General features: G+C 39.2%; 1 protein-coding gene across 9 annotated transcripts in view; it reads left to right on the top strand.

Moving 5' to 3' along the window:
• SULF1 (sulfatase 1) overlaps window positions 1-18,270 on the top strand; it is a 165,649-nt gene that overhangs the window by 6,309 nt on the left and 141,070 nt on the right. For 2 of the 9 annotated variants that reach the window (XM_057498001.1, XM_036886245.2), the window contains exon 1: window positions 17,028-17,368. The exons of 3 other annotated variants lie outside the window; for them this stretch is intronic. The gene's annotated coding sequence lies outside the window, so the exon portion shown is untranslated. Of the gene's footprint in view, window positions 1-17,026; window positions 17,369-18,270 lie in introns of those variants that run through there. 4 more of the 9 variants (XM_057498000.1, XM_036886241.2, XM_036886246.2 and 1 more) reach the window with 4 other exon arrangements.

Below are 18,270 nucleotides of genomic sequence, written 5' to 3'. Positions count from 1 at the left end.
AGTTCATCTGGATAATAAACTCATGAGCAAGCCTATACACTTTTGGAGAAGAGTACCATAGTAAGATAGGGGTTAGTTTATCACATACCTGAGCATGTTATAAAACTCTAATAATTGAATTTTCTGTTCCTAAGCAATTTTGACTCTCATGTAGCTTTTCTTCTATGTATTTTTGCTTTTGTTAATATTCTCTTCAGTTTTAATCTCTATTCTTTGCTGGCATGTCCAAATCTTCAGTTCAGCTGCAGATTGCTTTTGCTAGATACTAGTTCTGTTGTTACAGTTAACTGAAATCCTGAAGTAGTTTTTTATTACTTTGTGTTACAGTTTTTCCCATCTGCAAATAGGGCTAATAATATATATATGCAGATGTTCTACTTCATAGATTGCATACAGGACTGAAACAAATTTTTCTCAAGAACTCAGGAGAACCCCCTGAATCCATTCCCTTGATGAAATATCAACCTAAGTGTCGTCCCATTTTTCTGAGCAATAATAGAACACTCCCAATAAACAAAATGTAAACCAGAATTACAGAGAGTTTGGTTTATTGTCCAACTTTGTGTTACAGTGTTATAACTCAGAGGCAGTAACCACTATATTAATTGAAAATAAAACTGAAGAATAGACTTTTATAAGATAATAGCTATAGCAGAGTCATGTGAGGAAAGATTAACTGCATGCCAATCGTACACTTACTGATAAGGTAATTCGAAAGTGAGCACCTGTGGATATTGTCTACAAGCTTGAATCACAAATATGGCTTCGCACCAAAATCACCTTCCTATAATATAACATAACCTCTGAATAGACTTCTGTCAGTTTCAAGCTTCCTCCTTAACCTTCACCTGCCAATAATCAATCTTTCCCTGAATAGAATGTCCTAGTAAACAGATGTGCTTGGCATTGCATCCAGAAATTCTTGAAAGTTCAGCTTTTACTTCTGATGTATCAAAGTGCACCCGAGAAAAGAAAGGCCCCAACAAACCATGTGTTCTTTTCTTTCTCTTGAGAGTTTAATGGTACTAGGTGGAAGTATTCTGAATATAGTAGATGAATGAAAGCACGGGTTATGTAATATTTTTCATCTGAGACAACTAGAGGCTTCATATGTGTTATCACATTCTTTTTCATATTTGACAGCTATTTTTAGTAAAAGATCTGGGGAATATACTTAATATCAAACAGTGTGAATTACTTTTTAGAAGTTGAGTTGCTGTGCTAAGAATAGTCATAACGTGCCTTCTGAATAGAATTAAAGCCAACAGGAATAGGCTTAAGAAACCGCCATCAACATACTAATTTATCTATTCCATTGTTTTTGAGAACTTCTATTCTATTTCTATTCTAGTGCAAAAAAGATTTCAGAATAATAGAGAACACCATCCTTGCCCTTAAGATATATCTAGTTTAGCTATGAGAAGACAGGTACACAAAAAAATTTAGTAGTAATGCAAAGAATTTTGTGGTTAACTATCAATTACTAGATCTAATTAAATAAAAGAGATGCCAACAGAGCCCCCTATTGGAGGAGCATGAATCCGAGCCAGGCAAGGCTTTCCTCAAAGACCTGATTCATCTCCGTCATTTACAGACTGTGTGAGCACAGTTTACCCTCTCCTTCACTCAGTTTCCTTCTCCATAAAATGGAGATAAGGTTATCACAAAGAGTTGGTATAAAGGTTAAGTGAGATAATAAACGTAAGATACCTAACAGAGCATAGAACTCAGCAAGCACTCAACAAGCTGTATTTTTCCAAGATGGTGAAGTAGGCACTTGAGTGAGGGCTTGGAGTTAAACTGAGTATGTCATTTCAAATAAAGCCCGTATTCTTGAATCAAAGGATCTGCATAGCACATGCAGTTTGGGAATATAATGAAGGGAGGTACTGGGCAAAGAGAAGAAAGAGGAACGGAAAGTAGAGAGGGAGAAAAGAGTGAGAGAGGAGAAAATGAAAGGCAGAGGAAGAGGCCGCCTCTGCGCCTTTTTCGATTGTAAGCCCGTTCTGTTAGGGCCAAATTAGGCCAGATTCCAGAGTGTCCTCACACATCAGCTGGAGAGATGGGGCTTTATAGTCAAGCAGGTCCCTTTGGATGGTTGAGCAGTAGGTTTTTGCTGGAAGTGGTGGGGAGAGGGAGCGTGGGAAGAGAGCGCTAAGACAATTTGGAGGCTACCAAAAGGAAAAAGACTTTGCTTAGTTCCACTGGTGACTGAGGGTGAGAAAAACTGGGTATAAGAAACATTATGAAGAAATAAACAACAGTATCAACAACTTGGCGGTTAGTCAAATGGAGGAGGAAAGAAAGGCAAGGGACAAAGACTGCAGTGAAGGATCAAACCCAGGAAACAGGAGTGATGACACCACCTACAGAAAACAGTGGTGCTGGAAGTAGCATTTCATTTGCAGCACCATGAATTTCCAAAGTGACAGTGGCCATTATGGAACAAATGTTTATCCATCATCCATAAATTAACAGTTGTGCTTGGAATAACTATAATGCAAATGCAGTAAAGACATGTATATATAAGTTTATATAATTTAAACAGATAAAAATCTAACTTTCTGATCATTGATGGATATAAGACAGAATACATAACTGATTTTTTTAATGGGCTACATCTTCTTAGATAAAAATAATATTTTCTTGGATCAAGGAAATAGTTGGCCAAATAATAATTCTAGTGTTTTTAAACTTTGGGGAAGTAATGAATTTTCAAGTCAGAACAACAAACTACTTCTGCAAAATACCTAAAAATTCTCTTCTTTCAACTAAGAAAATGTTGCTGGAGAGGGACATATAATTTAAAGCAGAGCCTAGAGGCCAGAAGAGATGAAATATTTAAGTTGCTTCTGCTTGTAAACCTGCAGATTCTGCTGTGGAAGAAATGGGTTGACCACCTTTTTGCAGAATGTATGAATGACTTACTTTAAAATGATATAGACCCTCCCTTCTTCACTCATTACAAAGACAAACCATTCTCAATTTTAAGGTTTGGGAAAGGTTTCCCCATTTATTTCTAACCCCTCTTGCTTTGCCCTTTTGTTTTTATTTCAGTTAAACTTCATTTTAAGATCCTCTTCAAAATACGAGAGCCAAACTTTATTCATATCTTTATACTAAATCTGTCAGACTAAGCAGTTTCAGAATTAAAATGTCCTCTTACTAGAAATTTGTGGGAATAGTGTTGACTGGAGACTTGAGGGCATTTGGGTTCCTCTAAAGAGACTTGGGTTCCATTCAAGTTTTTAATAAAGACTTTGGCCTGTTTTGTTTTACTCAAATGAGTTTTCTGAATCACGTTCCTTGGATTTTATGGGAGAAATGCCAGCCTAAGAATCAGCACCTATAATCTATTTCTCATTCAGAATTGCCACACATAAGGGTTCAATTGGCATGAGATAGTTTATATCTGGAAGCTATTTACAGCTAATGACTGCATTGGTAATTCTTGAGCATCCAGTTCATTGAACCAAGGGGAAAAGATGTAATAAATAAGTGCTATTGTTAAGCTGATGAACATCATCTCTAGCAAGCACAAAAGTTGGGTTTAGTTGACAAGCTTGATACTAGATCAGGTCTCTTCTCTTAGATCAACAGGCTGTACCCACTAAGTATCCACTTAAGTCAGTGGGCTAATGTGCCTGTGTGGAAGTGAGGGTATGGAATGTGAGCTGATAATCCTAAACTTCGTCATTTCAGAGGTCTAAATTCAGATTTCAGTTCAGGATTCCATTCCTACATGTCTAGCTTCTAGACCTATCTGAAAGAATTCTGGATTGGAGAAGTATGGTCCTTGTAAAAATGAAAAATGAATAAGTAGAGAGGGAGGTGGGAAAAATAATATCAATGTAGTAAAAAATATATATGCTTTCAGAGAGTCAGTTTTTTTGATGCAAAAATAAGGACAAAAAAAATAGAAAGTAAGCTATCTGCTTCGAGGTTAGCAATTGATAATTTCATTAGTTGTTTTGCTCCAAAAATACCTCTCTGTTGATCTACCATTCTGGTCACCCACAGGAGTAGTCTTGGAAGTAGAATTGGAGTTGTTCTACAGTAGCTTCTGTCTTTCTTGGGATGTCGTAACACTTTGGAAGCTTGAAATATGGCTCTGGATGGCTTCTTTGGCTTCAGGCAAACCATGTTTCATGCTGGGCAAGGAATAAATCAAAATGTTACTAGCAATGAAACAAAATTTGCTGAATAATGGCAGTAGTGTTACAGTTGGGAAAAAGGCAGAGTGGTACAATGGAAAAAGCACAAAAACCTGGAGGTCTAGAACTTGGCTACCATGAATAGTGTGATGCTGAGCAAATTTAGTTAACCTTTTGGGGGCATACCACCCACCTCCTGTTCACCTTTATTTGGCTGGTGCCTCCATCTAGATCACATTATTCTTCTTTACTGGCAAACTCTGCTCTTCCTTAAGACAAGCCTAAAAAATATACAACATTCTCCTTGAATTTAGAAAACATGGACTCAGGGGAGGGAAGTGAAGGACTTTAATCCAGTCCTACATCACCTTGTGCTTCTAAATTGAACTCTGTACCTGCTTTCTTATTCCCACTCATCTTAACACCACTGTTAAACTAATCTTCCTTCAGCACTGTTTTCATCATGTCATTCCATTACTCTAAAACAGCCATCTCCCAATTTTCTACAGCAATCTGAAGAAAATACCAGCATTTAAGGACCTGCATCTTTTCCACTCTAACCATCCTACTTCCCCTGTATACTTTCTGCTCTTTACTAAGCTGGTCAAGCATCTCCTGAATTTTCCATCACTTATCTGTACTGCTAAGCATTTGCTCACACTGTGTCCTGGTCTGGGGCTGCCTTCCCATTGAACGTTGAAATATTGCCCATCCTGGAAGAAAAATCACCCACATCACCTCCACGGAGCTGCTTTTCCTAACTATTCCAAGCAGCAGTGATTTCCTCCTTCGAGAGGCTCTCTTACCATTTAGAGCCTTGTCATACAATTTTAACTCTTAATTGGGTACGATTTTGTACTGTTATTCTTCATAGATTCTTAAGAACAACTGGGATAGAAAGTTGCACGTTAGTCATTAAGAAATTTTAGGAACTAATCAGCTGCAAATTCACAGCTACCCCAGGCAATTCTTTCGACTGTGGAAAGCACTAGCTCATACACTGCTTCTCTGGCTTGATTTCTTTTTCCATCTTCTGCCCACATCACTCTCCAGGGCTGCGTTTCAGCCAGCTGGATTCCGTTCAGAAACCGATTCAAATAGACAATAGGCCAACTAGAATTCCCATCTTCTTTGATTAGATGTGAAATTGTATAGCTGGGTGTCACTCACATGCCAGCCACTCAGGATTCTGTGTTACCAATTAATTTCTCTTGAGAACTAAACTGAAGAGATAGTGACAATTGTGGTTTGAAGGACCTGTAAAATTATGGTTAGACCAGAATTTCAAAGACAGTGCCAGATATATAGACCTATTCTGCCTGAATGAATATGTTCACTGTCTGCTGCATGGCATAAATTAAAATTTCATAGTGAATCACATTGGGGGTATGTATGTGTGTATATATATACATGTAGAGAGATATAGTGGGATCTGATTGTAAAAATTCTTCAGCTAGGAGTCGCATTCTCATTTGTAGGACAATTGGCTAGTGAAATGAGAGGACTTAAATTACTTAGAAAAATGAGAAAATTATCATGCACTCTGTCAAAGCTACTAGGTCTCATTTCCTGTAGTTGTCTTAAATAATTGAGAATTAGGGATAGATTTTCCAGTAAAGGCATGTAAGATAACTACAGAGACACAGAATGTTAGAGGTGTACCTTAGATACCTTCTAAGTAACAATCTCTCCTTCATTTTACATTTGAGGACACTGAGGCCTGGCAATGTTCAGAGACCTGCCTAAAATCACAAAACTCATTCTTTTTTTTTAGATAATTATTTTTTATTGAAGGGTAGTTGACACACAGTATTACATTAGTTTCAGGTGTACAACACAGTGATTCAACATTTATATGCATGATAATTCTAGGTACCAGCTATCACCATACCAAGTTGTTACAAGATTTTGACTATATTCCTTATGCTATATATTACATCCCGGTTACTTATTTATTTTACCATTGGAAGTGTGTACTTTTACAAAACTCATTCTTAACAGAGTGTTCTATGAGCTAGGCTTTATCAAAGAGTGCAAGTCAGTGAAATCCTACCAGGACTAAAGGGAGTTCGTGTGTCAGTTGTACATTCAAACCTGATGAGAACATGAAGGCGTGAGCCCAGCTCCCTCGGTGACCAGGAACTCTCTTGCTGAGTGCTGCCGTGAATAATCAGGTACTGCAGAGAGTTCTTGGGATGGGAACGAATGCCAGAAAAAGTATCACTGTTCAGACGCATTCCTTGCAGAATATTCATTCTAAAAGAAATGCCCAAGCACGGTTGTGTGGATGTATAATCTGCAGGTATATAGCTTTAGAATAGAGAACCTCCTTTCTTTGTAAGGACATTTTTTTTTAACCTGTGCCAAAACAACGCTACCCAGATATGATGATGATGTCAACCACGACTCCTCCAAAACATCTTCATCTGAGCTAAATCATTGGAACGCAGTATTTGGGTTAGCAGAGCAGAGATGCCATTTCTGCAAATGAGGAAACCGAATCTGAGAAAGGACAAGCCTGAGTCTGAAGAGCTAGTGAGTGGAGTAACCAGTGTTAGAACTCATGTCTTTTAACTCCACTTCATTGCTTCATGCTTCAGGTGATTCCAAACACACCACATTTTCTCAGTCTTAAGGAAATTTGTTGCATTAGAACAGTAGCTGTTCTTCAGTAATGTCTCCTCATTGAGAAAAGACACATTTGAAATAGTTCCTCAGGTACTGGAGTTTTCCTAAGAGAAGCTAAGAGCAGTATTCTTCATAGCTTAATAAATACATGAGTGTATACATCATTATGTATCTATAAATATATGTTTGAAGCTGATTATTTGTAAAGGAAGTAAAATCAATCATGATTGGATTATAAATGTATTTCATTGTCATCGACTTACTTACATTTTTCATTTTGTCCTATAAAGAAAAACAATTTAATAATTCAAAATAAGAGATTAATTTGGGGTACTTAAGTGCAGTTTTAACTGTTTGAAAAATACCTTTGTTTTTAAAACATGTTCTGGATTTCCTTTTTTGTTGTTGTTGTCACAAGTATCTAAAGGAAGAAGCCGTTACAATTTTCAAAGTGATGAAAGAAGTATGTCACAGGAAAAATGGTATTTTCCTTCCTATTTTTAAGTTAATAGTCATATTTCAATACACTGGAGAATGTGATTACAAATCTGGTTATACTTATAAAGAAATCAGGCTTATCAGTATTACAACTTCTGGTGAAAGGGAGAATTCTGTTGATAATGTGAAGATAATGTGGCAGAGTAATTATTTGTCATATAGCTAAACTTATTACAGCAAATGCTGAAAAAAGAGTATATGAAAAATTGTTTCATTGGTCCATAAGAATACTTTGTTTATAGTATTTTCAACTAAGACTATAGATTTAACAGTTCTGTACAACATGCTTCCCTATTTGTATCTGAGTTGTTGTCTGTGATGAAAATACAGCAGGCTATGTTCATTGAGGACCAGAAGAGATACAGCTGAGCCCTTCCTCCATTTTTTACATACCTACTTACTCTTCCATTTGAGCAGAAACTGTTTGTTTTCTATAATCTTTGCTCTCAGACATGCTCAGAATGTCCACAAAAAATAACGATATAATATGGAAAACAAAGTAAAACATAGTACCCAAAAATGCATGTCCTTGCAAGAGGAATTTAACTCAGAATGTATGACATAGTGTGAAAGCATCATTCTTGTTTCTCTCATTCATCTCATCACACAAACTCTGAAGTTAGCCCTGTCTTTAACCTGGCATGCACATTGCCCATGGACATTTAGTTTGTACTCTATGAACACATATAAGTCCTTTGAAGAATTAGGTGATTCGAGTTTTCTCAGTTTACAAAATGTACTTCCTTTTATTTTATATGACAATTTGTACTTTATATAACAATATATACTTTCCAAAGCACTTGGAAACATTTCATTTGATTTTAACAACCATGTAGAGCATGTCATACAACTAAATACTTGTAATTTTTTTAAAGAATAAAAAACAGAGTTGCATTCTTAGGTAATATACACTGAAAAATACTTAGGGGTATAAAACCATGATATGTACAACTCACTCAGTTCAATAAACAAATACACACACACACACATGTACACACACATATATATATATGTATATATATACATCTCTCTCTAGAGAGAGAGATGTATATATAGAGAGATGTATGTATGTGAGAGAGAGAGTGTAATAGATAAAGGAATTGGGATAAATTGTTAACAATGGGTGAATCTGAGTAAATGCTATGCACATATTTTTTCCATTATTCTTGCAACTTTTCCATAACTTAGCTTAACTCTCCAAACCTCAGCTTTTTTGGTAATATTTTCAATGCAATTTTTTTTTAAAGATACAGGGACATGGGGAAGTTAAATAATGTGCAAATGCTAATAGAGCTGATTAGAGGCAAAGTGAAGAACTCTATTTCTCCAAACTTCCTCCCAACATGTAATCCTATATCTACATAAACTGAAAAGTAAATTACAATTAAAGTATTTATAAACCATAATTATTATTTAACTGTAACTTTTATATATATATATATATATATTACCAACTGCAAATCATTTTACAACCCTTTTATTTGATCCTCATACTAAAAATTATTTGATTTGAATGAATGAATGCACAGACATTATTGCACCCATATTACCGATTAAGAAATAGGCTGTGAAGATTACTTGTGTTATTACTGTTCATCGTTACTAAACAGCAGAGTTGTATTCTGCATACAGATACCCAGGTCCTAAAATTCCAGAACCAGTACTTTTTCCAATATATCCTCTTGACAGTCCACTGCCTTTTCATACCCCCTGTGCACATCTAAAACTTCTAGGGCTCATGTTGTATTTATCAATAGAAAAAACAATATTCTCTTAAAGAACAAAGCAAAGAGACTGATGCTTAGATTTTATCGACTAATACTATGTATAATAGCTAAGATTTATTAAGCACCTACCTGCCATGTACACATAAGCGCTTTATACATATTATCTGATTTCATTTTTTTAATTTCTAAATTTATACACATTTTCTGATTTATTTATTTTTTTAATTTCTATGACATGAAATTCTCATGGTTCCTTCCTTACAAAGAAGGAAATGGGATCTGACTAACCTTACTGATGTAATTAACTTAGAGGGGGCAAAACAGGACTTGGACCACTCAAGATCCCTGCCATTAATTAAAACAATCTTTATTCCACATTTTTCCTTTTTCCTTTAAGCCTCAGTTGATACTTCAACCATTACTTCAAACATTCAGTAGTCAAAAAATTACTTCAAATTATTTCAGATAGTCAGTAATTTTTAAATAATGCAATTAATAGAACTCTTCCCAGGAACATAGTTTGTATTATGGAAAAGTATGTTTATAAAAAAGCAGGTACCACATATTTGCATCAACAGCAGCCTGTGGCACATAGTAAACATTCAATAAATAAGTGTTTGTTAAATGAAGGGATGATGTTTGGAATTCTCTATTAAAAAGCTTGTAAGACATCATGATCTAAATACTTAAACACAAGACCTAAAAATTAACTTGGCCCAATTTGCTAAACCTCAGCTTTACCCACAAAGCATGTAGTTTCAAAACCTGAAAAAAATTATAATAAAAGAAGGAAACAGATTTTACCTTTTTAAAAAATTTCGAAGCCAGTCCTTGGAAAGTTGAACTGCTTTGAAGATAATCTGACAGATATGGTTTTTGCCTATCTGCATAACCTCTTTTAGATTATAATCTCGTCTATATGATAGAAAGTTAAGCCCAGTTTCAATGGTGGCTGGATTTCATGACTTTTCCCTTTGCTCTAACCAGTTACAACACAGCTGGCTTTCTAGGGTGCGCTCGCAGGTACCTGCTGGGCAATGACCAGTCAGGGAAGAGCCGCTCAAGATGCAGGTCAGATACATGGCATCTGCTTTTCTGCCTCTGTCCTCTAACCCAAGCTTCCAGATACCCCTTTTGTGGTTTCTTCCCACTCCATATTTTTGGATAATACTGAATTGTGTACATTTTCCCTCGAACAAGAATGGTTAGGTGAGCTGAGAAGATGACATTCACCTACCTCTTTCCTTTAGTAATAAATACGGCCTCTGTCCTGTCCCCACCCCTGCTGCCCTGTGCATTCCCACACAGCACACAGCTGCCTAAAGGGCACAGCTTAACCTTACTGCAGTGTAGGAGAATTCAGGGGAAAAACTTTCTTCATGGAAGTCCATCACATCGGGTCTCAGGTTATTCGGTTTGGCATTAGTTAAAAGCATTAAGCAATTCCTTTCAGGGGCTGCCCGTTACAGCCCCCTTTGCTGTCCATCCCCCTTGCCTCAGGCTCTGGCTCTTAGCCTCTGGTTCTTCTCACTCATGCACCTGCCAACCCTAGACATGGGTATTTGCAGATTCTGCAGAACAAGCCTATTTCCCATCTGGGTGTCAGCATATCCTCTACCAGCACCTCTCAGAGTGCAATCTTTCTGGGCAGCAGGGGCCAGGGGCCCATCCCCACACCTGCTTTCTCTTCCTCTGCTCTGCCCAGTGTCTGAACACCTGCACTTTGCCCCAGCGCCTGCTCTCTGACATTGATGGTTTTTTATGCATTTGCACGTTATTCCTCCACCTGCTCAGAAAGACTGGAACGGACAGATTGGATTCCACATGGACTGTATTTCTTGGATAATGTTCCCTCTGTTCATTTTTTCTGTGTCTAATCCACTGTTGCCTAATGAAAGCTTTCTTAGGATTTCTAACACCAATCCCAACATCTTGAGTTTACCTGGTCCCCTAAATAACTATCCCCTGGGCTGAAGTCACACCAGTAACATTCAGGTTATTATTAATGCTTATCAATCACCATCTTTTTCAAGAGATTCCCCCTTCTTTTCCCTTCTATTGTTTAATATTTATATTTAAACTCAGAAACCTAGGCAACTGTTGTCAAGGTCACTCCTTGGCTAATGCTCACTGAAAAAATGAAAATTGTTTTACTCATTTGGCACAAATAATACAAGTGCTTAGGACAGGAGTGCCCTAAAAGATTCTCAGAAAAGGAAGGAGAAACTGAATCAGTACCTACCACATGCTGGACACTCACATTCATTTTCACATTTTGTTGTTCCTCTACTAGTTGGGCTGGCTACAAGTAAAGGAACGAGACTGAAAAAAAAAGAAAAAAAAACATACCTGTAGAACTAGATTTGGACCCAAGTCAGTTTGTTTCCAAAAATCAATGGTGTCTCTTAAACGAAGGTTCTATATGAATGCTAAATGGTAAAACCCAGTCATTAGTTACATGGAAGCAGTTTACATTTTCCTGTAATTTACACCCTTTTTTTTTCAGATTAATTAAATTTCCAGTGTCTGGCAAACTGGTTCTTCCCACAATTTATTAGGCTTTTGGTGATGAGCTAAAGAAAGGTTTCCTGTGAAGCTGGAGAGGAAAAGAAGACTAAGATTCCAATAAAAATGTGCTAACTGGTGTGCAGCACTGTGCCTGTCTAGAGGGTAACAACTCCTGTGCAATACAGGCTGGTCTGTATGTATGTTTTCTTGTTAAGGGCTGGCCTAAGTGCTCATCTCCCTCTGACTTGAGCTGTGGGCTCATGCCCAAGCCAGCGTTGAGAAAGTTGTAACAAACCCCCGTGGAAAACACTGTTGCTTATTTAGAATCTAGGGCATCACAATGAACATGCTGTTCAGTGTTTTCCATAAGGCATTATTACTGTTGTTCCAGATAAGCAAGACGGACTCATGCTTACTTAATGCATTTTCCCTTGATTTATGTGTCTTTTCTGCTTAAATCATTTCCAGAAATTCTTAGGAAATGGAAAAGGAATTTATGAAATAAATGTGTTATCTTTTCCTCCAACAGAATGTCAGATCACTTCTTGAAAGATCCTCTCCAAATTCTTCTTCAGTTCAAAATGATTTTAACAAACATGAATATTCACACCATAATTAGGAAGCAAATTTATTCCATTAATTTGCATCAGTCTAAATAATTCTTCCTGACAGATGACTTCTGTTTTAAGTACCAAGTGCTTTTTAATCCTAGTCCGGTTATTGCTAAGGGTAAATGATTTCATGTTTTTCGTAAAGATGCCAGGTATTAAGAATATTAACACAGCTTCCTTCCCCTTGAGTAGAAAAGAGCTGTTATTTTAGCAATGTCGCTGTGTCAGCCTTTCTATTGTCAAACACAACAAATGATGAGAAAATCAATTTACTCTTTAGAATTAGTCAAGGGAGGAATTCTTTGAAGTGGGGGTGCAGGGGTTTGCCTAGGTTATGTAATCATGTAAAAGCGGGTACTGTCTATACGTTGCTAAAATGTTGTGAAATGTCATGAGGACTATTTGCTGCCATAGACCTTCCAGACAGAATCTATCCCTGAAAAAGAATTCCCCACTCCTAAAAGAGGTTTGATGAGCAACAGATGTGGTTTAAATGAACCCTTGTTCAACTGAACTAAGAATATATTTTGATCTGCATGAGGCACAGCCCAGAGAAGGGGGGATGTGACCACAGTCTCAGCACTGAGGTTCCTTGTGGAGTTTGAATATATTTACTCCATAAAGCTTCTCTCATCAGACAGAATGTAAATTAGAGTTTAATTAATATTTTCTAGTGGTTGGAGGATGACATAGGTGCTGCGTAGGAAACAATTTATCATTTTACTCTGTAGTCTTAAGAATGTGTGGAGGAAAGCAATTCACTGGGCAGCCGCCACCTTAGAGTCCTGGCAGCCACTCACAAGTTCCACAACTTAGTTTCTCTGCCCATAAAGGGAAGATTAGATTGTTTTTCAAGAATGACAAGCATTTAATATTTGGAAATGACTAAATAATGAAGTGCCTGGATTCTATAGAAAATGCTGAGGAGAAGGAAGATTAATTCAAACCAAAATCTAGTACAAACATGACCTTCCTATTGTAAATCTCATGAATAGGAAAAGAAATTGCATCCAAGGCCTTGTTTCTAGGGCTGAGAATTTGGAAGTATATTAATATTGGGATGTTTCAGATGGAAAAAGAAAAGCTGTTTTAATCTGTCTGTGGAGATGGGAAAAATCCTGTCTGCTACATTTTACAGAAAGAATGCAGTTAGTAAAGATTTAAATGACAGGAATGGAAGGGTCATCTTTTTATTCCTTTGCCTTTAGGCAGGATTGTAGTTAAGCCATATCAGGAAAGAGAACAATGCTGTTGCTCCTCCAAAATTCCCAGGTGAGAATGATAAAAATTAAAAAAAGCAGATGGGAAAACTCAGGGCCTTGAAAATTAATAAAGGTCAGTTCCGGCTGACACAATTTCAGTTAAAATCCTTTCTATTTGCAAATAGCCTGATGCTTAGCAAAACTCCAAAAGACGTGATATTTGGCAGTAGTTCTCTGGCAATTCCATTTCAGATCAGTGTGAATGTCTGGTCACTGTTTGTCCGCCCCTCTCTCCCTGTTGGTAAGGGAAGGGAGTCCTGCCCTAAGGTTCTAGGATGACCAAACACAGGACATCTGACATGAAGACACGGGATCAACAGCAGTTTGTCAGTCGCATAAACTAACAGCCCAGGAGAGGACACTATATTCCATGAAGGCCACACAAAGGTTGAATTCAGGAACAGAGTAAACAAGAAGGGGCATGGAGAGTAGGCTTTATAGTAACAAGGGGGTGAGGTGGGCCCTGGTTCCCAGAGGTGGATGTGATTGGCTTGTTTCAGTAATTGTGTGCCAGGGAAGTGAAACCTATGGGGTTGAGTACCAGGTGGAGTGCATCTGGCCCAGCTTGAAGGGAACTAGCCGGGTCAGCGTGCTTTCCACTTGGCTGGCAGGAAGTGGGGTGCAGGGGAGCTAGCTGGCTCTTGCTTCCCCCTGGCTATACCCAGCCCTTCTAAGAGTAATGTCTTTGCCACACTGACTGTGTCTCAAGTGAAAAGAGTTGCTTTTGACTAGACTGAAAACATGGGGGCATAAACAGTTTCTAGTATGCGTACTCAGTCCAAGGCTGTATAATTAGCTGGGTGATTCTTGCAGAAGTATTCTTTGCTGCTTGTTTTGATTAGAAAGAAAAGAGGCAGAGAACCTTTAATCATCCAGACAAATTATATATTTAATTTTCCCTTGATTTTAATTTGTCACGAAGCAAATGTTGACCAACGTTAGACTCACGCCAAAGGGCCAAAAATGGGTTTAGCTTGCCAAAGTGAAGGTAAGTCTGCCTTCCATTTTTCAAGAATAATGTCAGGAAACACAATCAGGTCAGACTAACTCTCACTTTCCCTGCAATTTAGCATGTGAGGAGGTAAAGGACTTGGGGAGCCTAGTAGTTTTAGGCAGAGCTTGGACATCTGAAGCTAATGCTGGGCCTGTTACAAAAATGTGGACAAGGAATTTTATTTTTAATCTCTCTGGATCCCAAGTTCTCTACCTTTTAAATACAGGAAGTTAATCTAGTTCAGATATCAGGAAGTTAAACTAGATTCAGTGTATTCAGTGTGTGTATGAATACACACACATACACACACTGAATATATACATATAGTAGCAAAATCTTTGCTTCAAACAAAATCTAAAGTTACTGTATAAAACCAGTAAAAATGAAGCTGCTTTGAGTCCAGTGGATGAAGCTCAGGTGCCATTGACCTGGTCTCCCCCCCTCACATTTGCTTCCTCCCTATTCTCCGCCCCAACCCCAAGATTCCTGGAGCACTTCCTTGAAAGCCTTTCCTTGAAAGGGCTTCTTGGAACCCAGTTACCAAGGTTCCTCCCAACTTTCAGGAGAATGGAAAAGTCACAGACCAGGGTGTCAGACAGATGGGTTCAAATCCAAGTTCTGTCAGTTCCTAAGCTTTTTGTAAGACCAATTTTCTTATCTGTAAAGTGAAGATTAAAATACCTGTACTTTAGGACAATTGCTGGGGTAAGAATGATGAAAACCTATTGCCAGTGCCTGATACCTAGTAGTGGCTCATAAATAGTCATTCTAATAAAGCGTACGGCTCTGACTGGAACAGAACAAAATGAGGGAGGATCCTATACTTGAACTATTAAATGGCAACAAGACCTGTGTCATCCCTGAAGTCAAAAGAACTTGAGGCTAAAATTCCTCTTTGGAACCTGAATTGGTTTTTATTGTTCCAAATTAGTGAAGGTGGAAAAATTCTTTTAGTCCACTGAACATTTTGTATGCATTGGAAAGCATGTGCTGTGTAATCACACCCGTTTATTAAATGACACCATGGTTAATGCAGCCATCCCAGATGGAATTTAAAGCACAAAGAATAACAGGAGAAATGTCATTAAGAACACTTTAATACTAAGCCACAAGAAATACAAAACCTGACAGCTCACTTAACATATTTCACCCTGTATCATACAACAATTCACCAGAGAGCTGTTGTTCCTTCGTGGAGCTGCTGTTATGAGAGCCTGCATTCTTTCAATAGTGGAGGAGTTCCCCCATAAAATGCTTCCCAGAAGTCTGTCATTTCTGAAAAACTTACCTTTGGGGAATTTTCCTGGCATTCTATTAAGTAAACTCCACTTTATAGCTCCTCAAATGTGAAATAGCCGGAGCTCAGTAGATGCCAGCATTCTTGTTACCTCATGGACTTACATCCGAAAGGAAGCTGACTCAAGGGAAGTTGAGACACTCCTCTCCATGTAAAGCTTCCTTTTTTTGAAATTTATGAGTTCCCAAACATATACAAAAGTACAGGACATCAAACCCCTCAGAAGCCTATTTGTACACATCCCTACCTCACCAATGTGGCAACTTTCCACCTGAACCTATGAGGTTTATCTTGGGTTCCTTTCACACCAAGACTGATGGCCCAGGTAAGATCAGGTGGGCTGTCACTCAGTTTAGTAAACCAGCAGGAAGTGCTTGCCTCACGCAGGCCCCGTCCTGGGCCACCCTGGGGACCCACACAAGGTCCCAGACCTATGAAGCCAGGCAGCACATGAAGTGTTACAACAGACGCAGAGTCAACAGGGAGAAAAGAGACGTGGGGTGGTATTGGCACTGAGCTCTGGAGAAATGGGAGCGAGGACAGTGCCAGCCGCGAGAGGGACGCACGGCGAGGCAGTGAGGGGGCGGGCCGCCTTCAGAGAGGGATTCCTATTGAAAGTGACGAGGTAGGTGAGGCAGAGGGCAGGAAGGGAAGTGGGAAATCAGTGCGGAGCCAAATGAAAGCTTTGAATGCCAGGATGTGGAGGTGCCTTACATGTCGGAGAGCACTGCCCGGAACAGGGACGGATAATAATAATCTAAAGAAAATTTAGGAGGCAGCAAATTGGAGAGGCGGAGGGTAGCAGGGAGGACTGGTGCTCTGAGCCAATCAGAACTTTCTCAGGCCCGACTCCGGTGCACAGAAACCTCTGTCTGGGTTTACTGCACCCACAGAGAAAGGGGCAGAGACCCATTGAGATTTAAAATAGGTTCATCCCTGGCCCATGGAACTCCCTGCGAACCATCATTAGGAAAACGAGAGACCGCGACTAAAGCGAAGGAGCAGAAGCGCCTGGTCTGAGTCTAAGGCTTCAGTGTTTACTAGGCACTTGGTCTCCGGAACTCCCGCCTTTACAAATACCACATCATCCTCATCCACTCGGTCCTGCCGCGGGCAGCTACTGTGCTGGGCGCCGCCGGGAAACCGGCCTCCCTCCCTCCCTCCCTCCGAGGAGCCTTCCCGCCGGCCAGCTGCAGCTCCCTGTTTGTTTGCCTAGGTTTGCAGACACATACTGAGTTGCCTTTTTTTCCAGCCAGTTCAGCAGTGTCCCGAAATTCACCCCCAGTGTAACTTCTGCCTCTGCTCCTCCTCTTCTTGGAACTGCCTTTTGTTTGTCTGGCAGCCTTGGTTCTACGGGGGTGTGATGATGATAATACGCGGGCTTATATAACCCTCCGCATCTTGCAAGCGCTTCGCAGACAGTCTCTCATGACTCCCTAGGCCGGTGTCGGGCCGGGAGGCTTAGCGGCAACTAGGAAACCCCAGCCCGAGGAGGTCAGAAGGGAGGGCTGTGAGGGTCAGAGGCCAGGCTTTCCAGGCTCCCCTGCGCCTGGGAGGTCAGGGCAGATAAGCAACAATGCCTCTCGCCCTCAGGAGGAGGAAGGAAGTCCCGCCACCTTATCTCTGCTCCTCTGCATGCTCCCCGTTCCCAGAGTTTTTTCTCTAGAGAAGATTTTGAAGGCGGCTTTTGTAAGTATGATGCTCTGCTTTTTCTGTAGAAAGGAAAGAACAAACTCTCCTTACTGACCTTGTCTGTTTCATATTTATTCATGAGAATAATTTCCCTCATTCAGATTCTTAAATGATGGGAAGTGTGTTTCTGGCCAAAGTCCTCCAACCTAATCTGGTGCCTCCTAAAAATAACAGGAGGGGAAAGAGGTTTCTGTGGATAATTCACTTAACAAAATAACACCCAGGTGAGGTGCTGAAATAGGCCACTTTCACTGTGTCCTGGTCATTTCTGACAGCCCTACACCCATTTCCTTACTGTACAGAGGAGCCCTGGTTATTCAGCTGGCTTGTTGGGTAGCAGGAAGATGCAACAGTTCTGATCTTCAATATCTCTGCTTGCAGGGCTCACAATTTCAGAGCAGTCTACCCCTTGGAGGTTTCCTTTCACTCTAGGAAATAAACTCCATCTTTCTGAATAGGCTTGAAACTTGTACCATCTAGTGTAAACTCTACAAAACACTGTGATTATAGTGGACATGTGACTTCTTACTAAGTTTTGTACTGCATAGCTGAAGGGTCTAAGTATTAAGGGAACATGGACACTAACTTCTTAAGCACAGGCAAAACCCAAACCCCCCAATTATCAACAGTTTTTCTGAAAAATGCTGAATTAACAGAGTGTTTGTCTCAGAGAGATGGGGCTCTCTGCTTTGAGAAATTGTCTTTCAACAAAAGGTGAATTTAAATTCTAGCATAACGCTAAGAAAGATGACATTCTGAACCTTAGAAATATGATTCACTAATTGAACAAGCCAACAAAATAAAGTACTATTTTGGGTAGTTGCACAATTTGCATTGATAAAAATCATGATTGTAACTTGGTGCACGTTGAGATACTGAAAATTATTGTCTCTCTTTTA

This window comes from Manis pentadactyla, chromosome 3, assembly GCF_030020395.1.
Source record: "Manis pentadactyla isolate mManPen7 chromosome 3, mManPen7.hap1, whole genome shotgun sequence".
Lineage (NCBI taxonomy): Eukaryota > Metazoa > Chordata > Mammalia > Pholidota > Manidae > Manis > Manis pentadactyla.
This window is presented reverse-complemented; position numbering and strand designations above follow the sequence as displayed.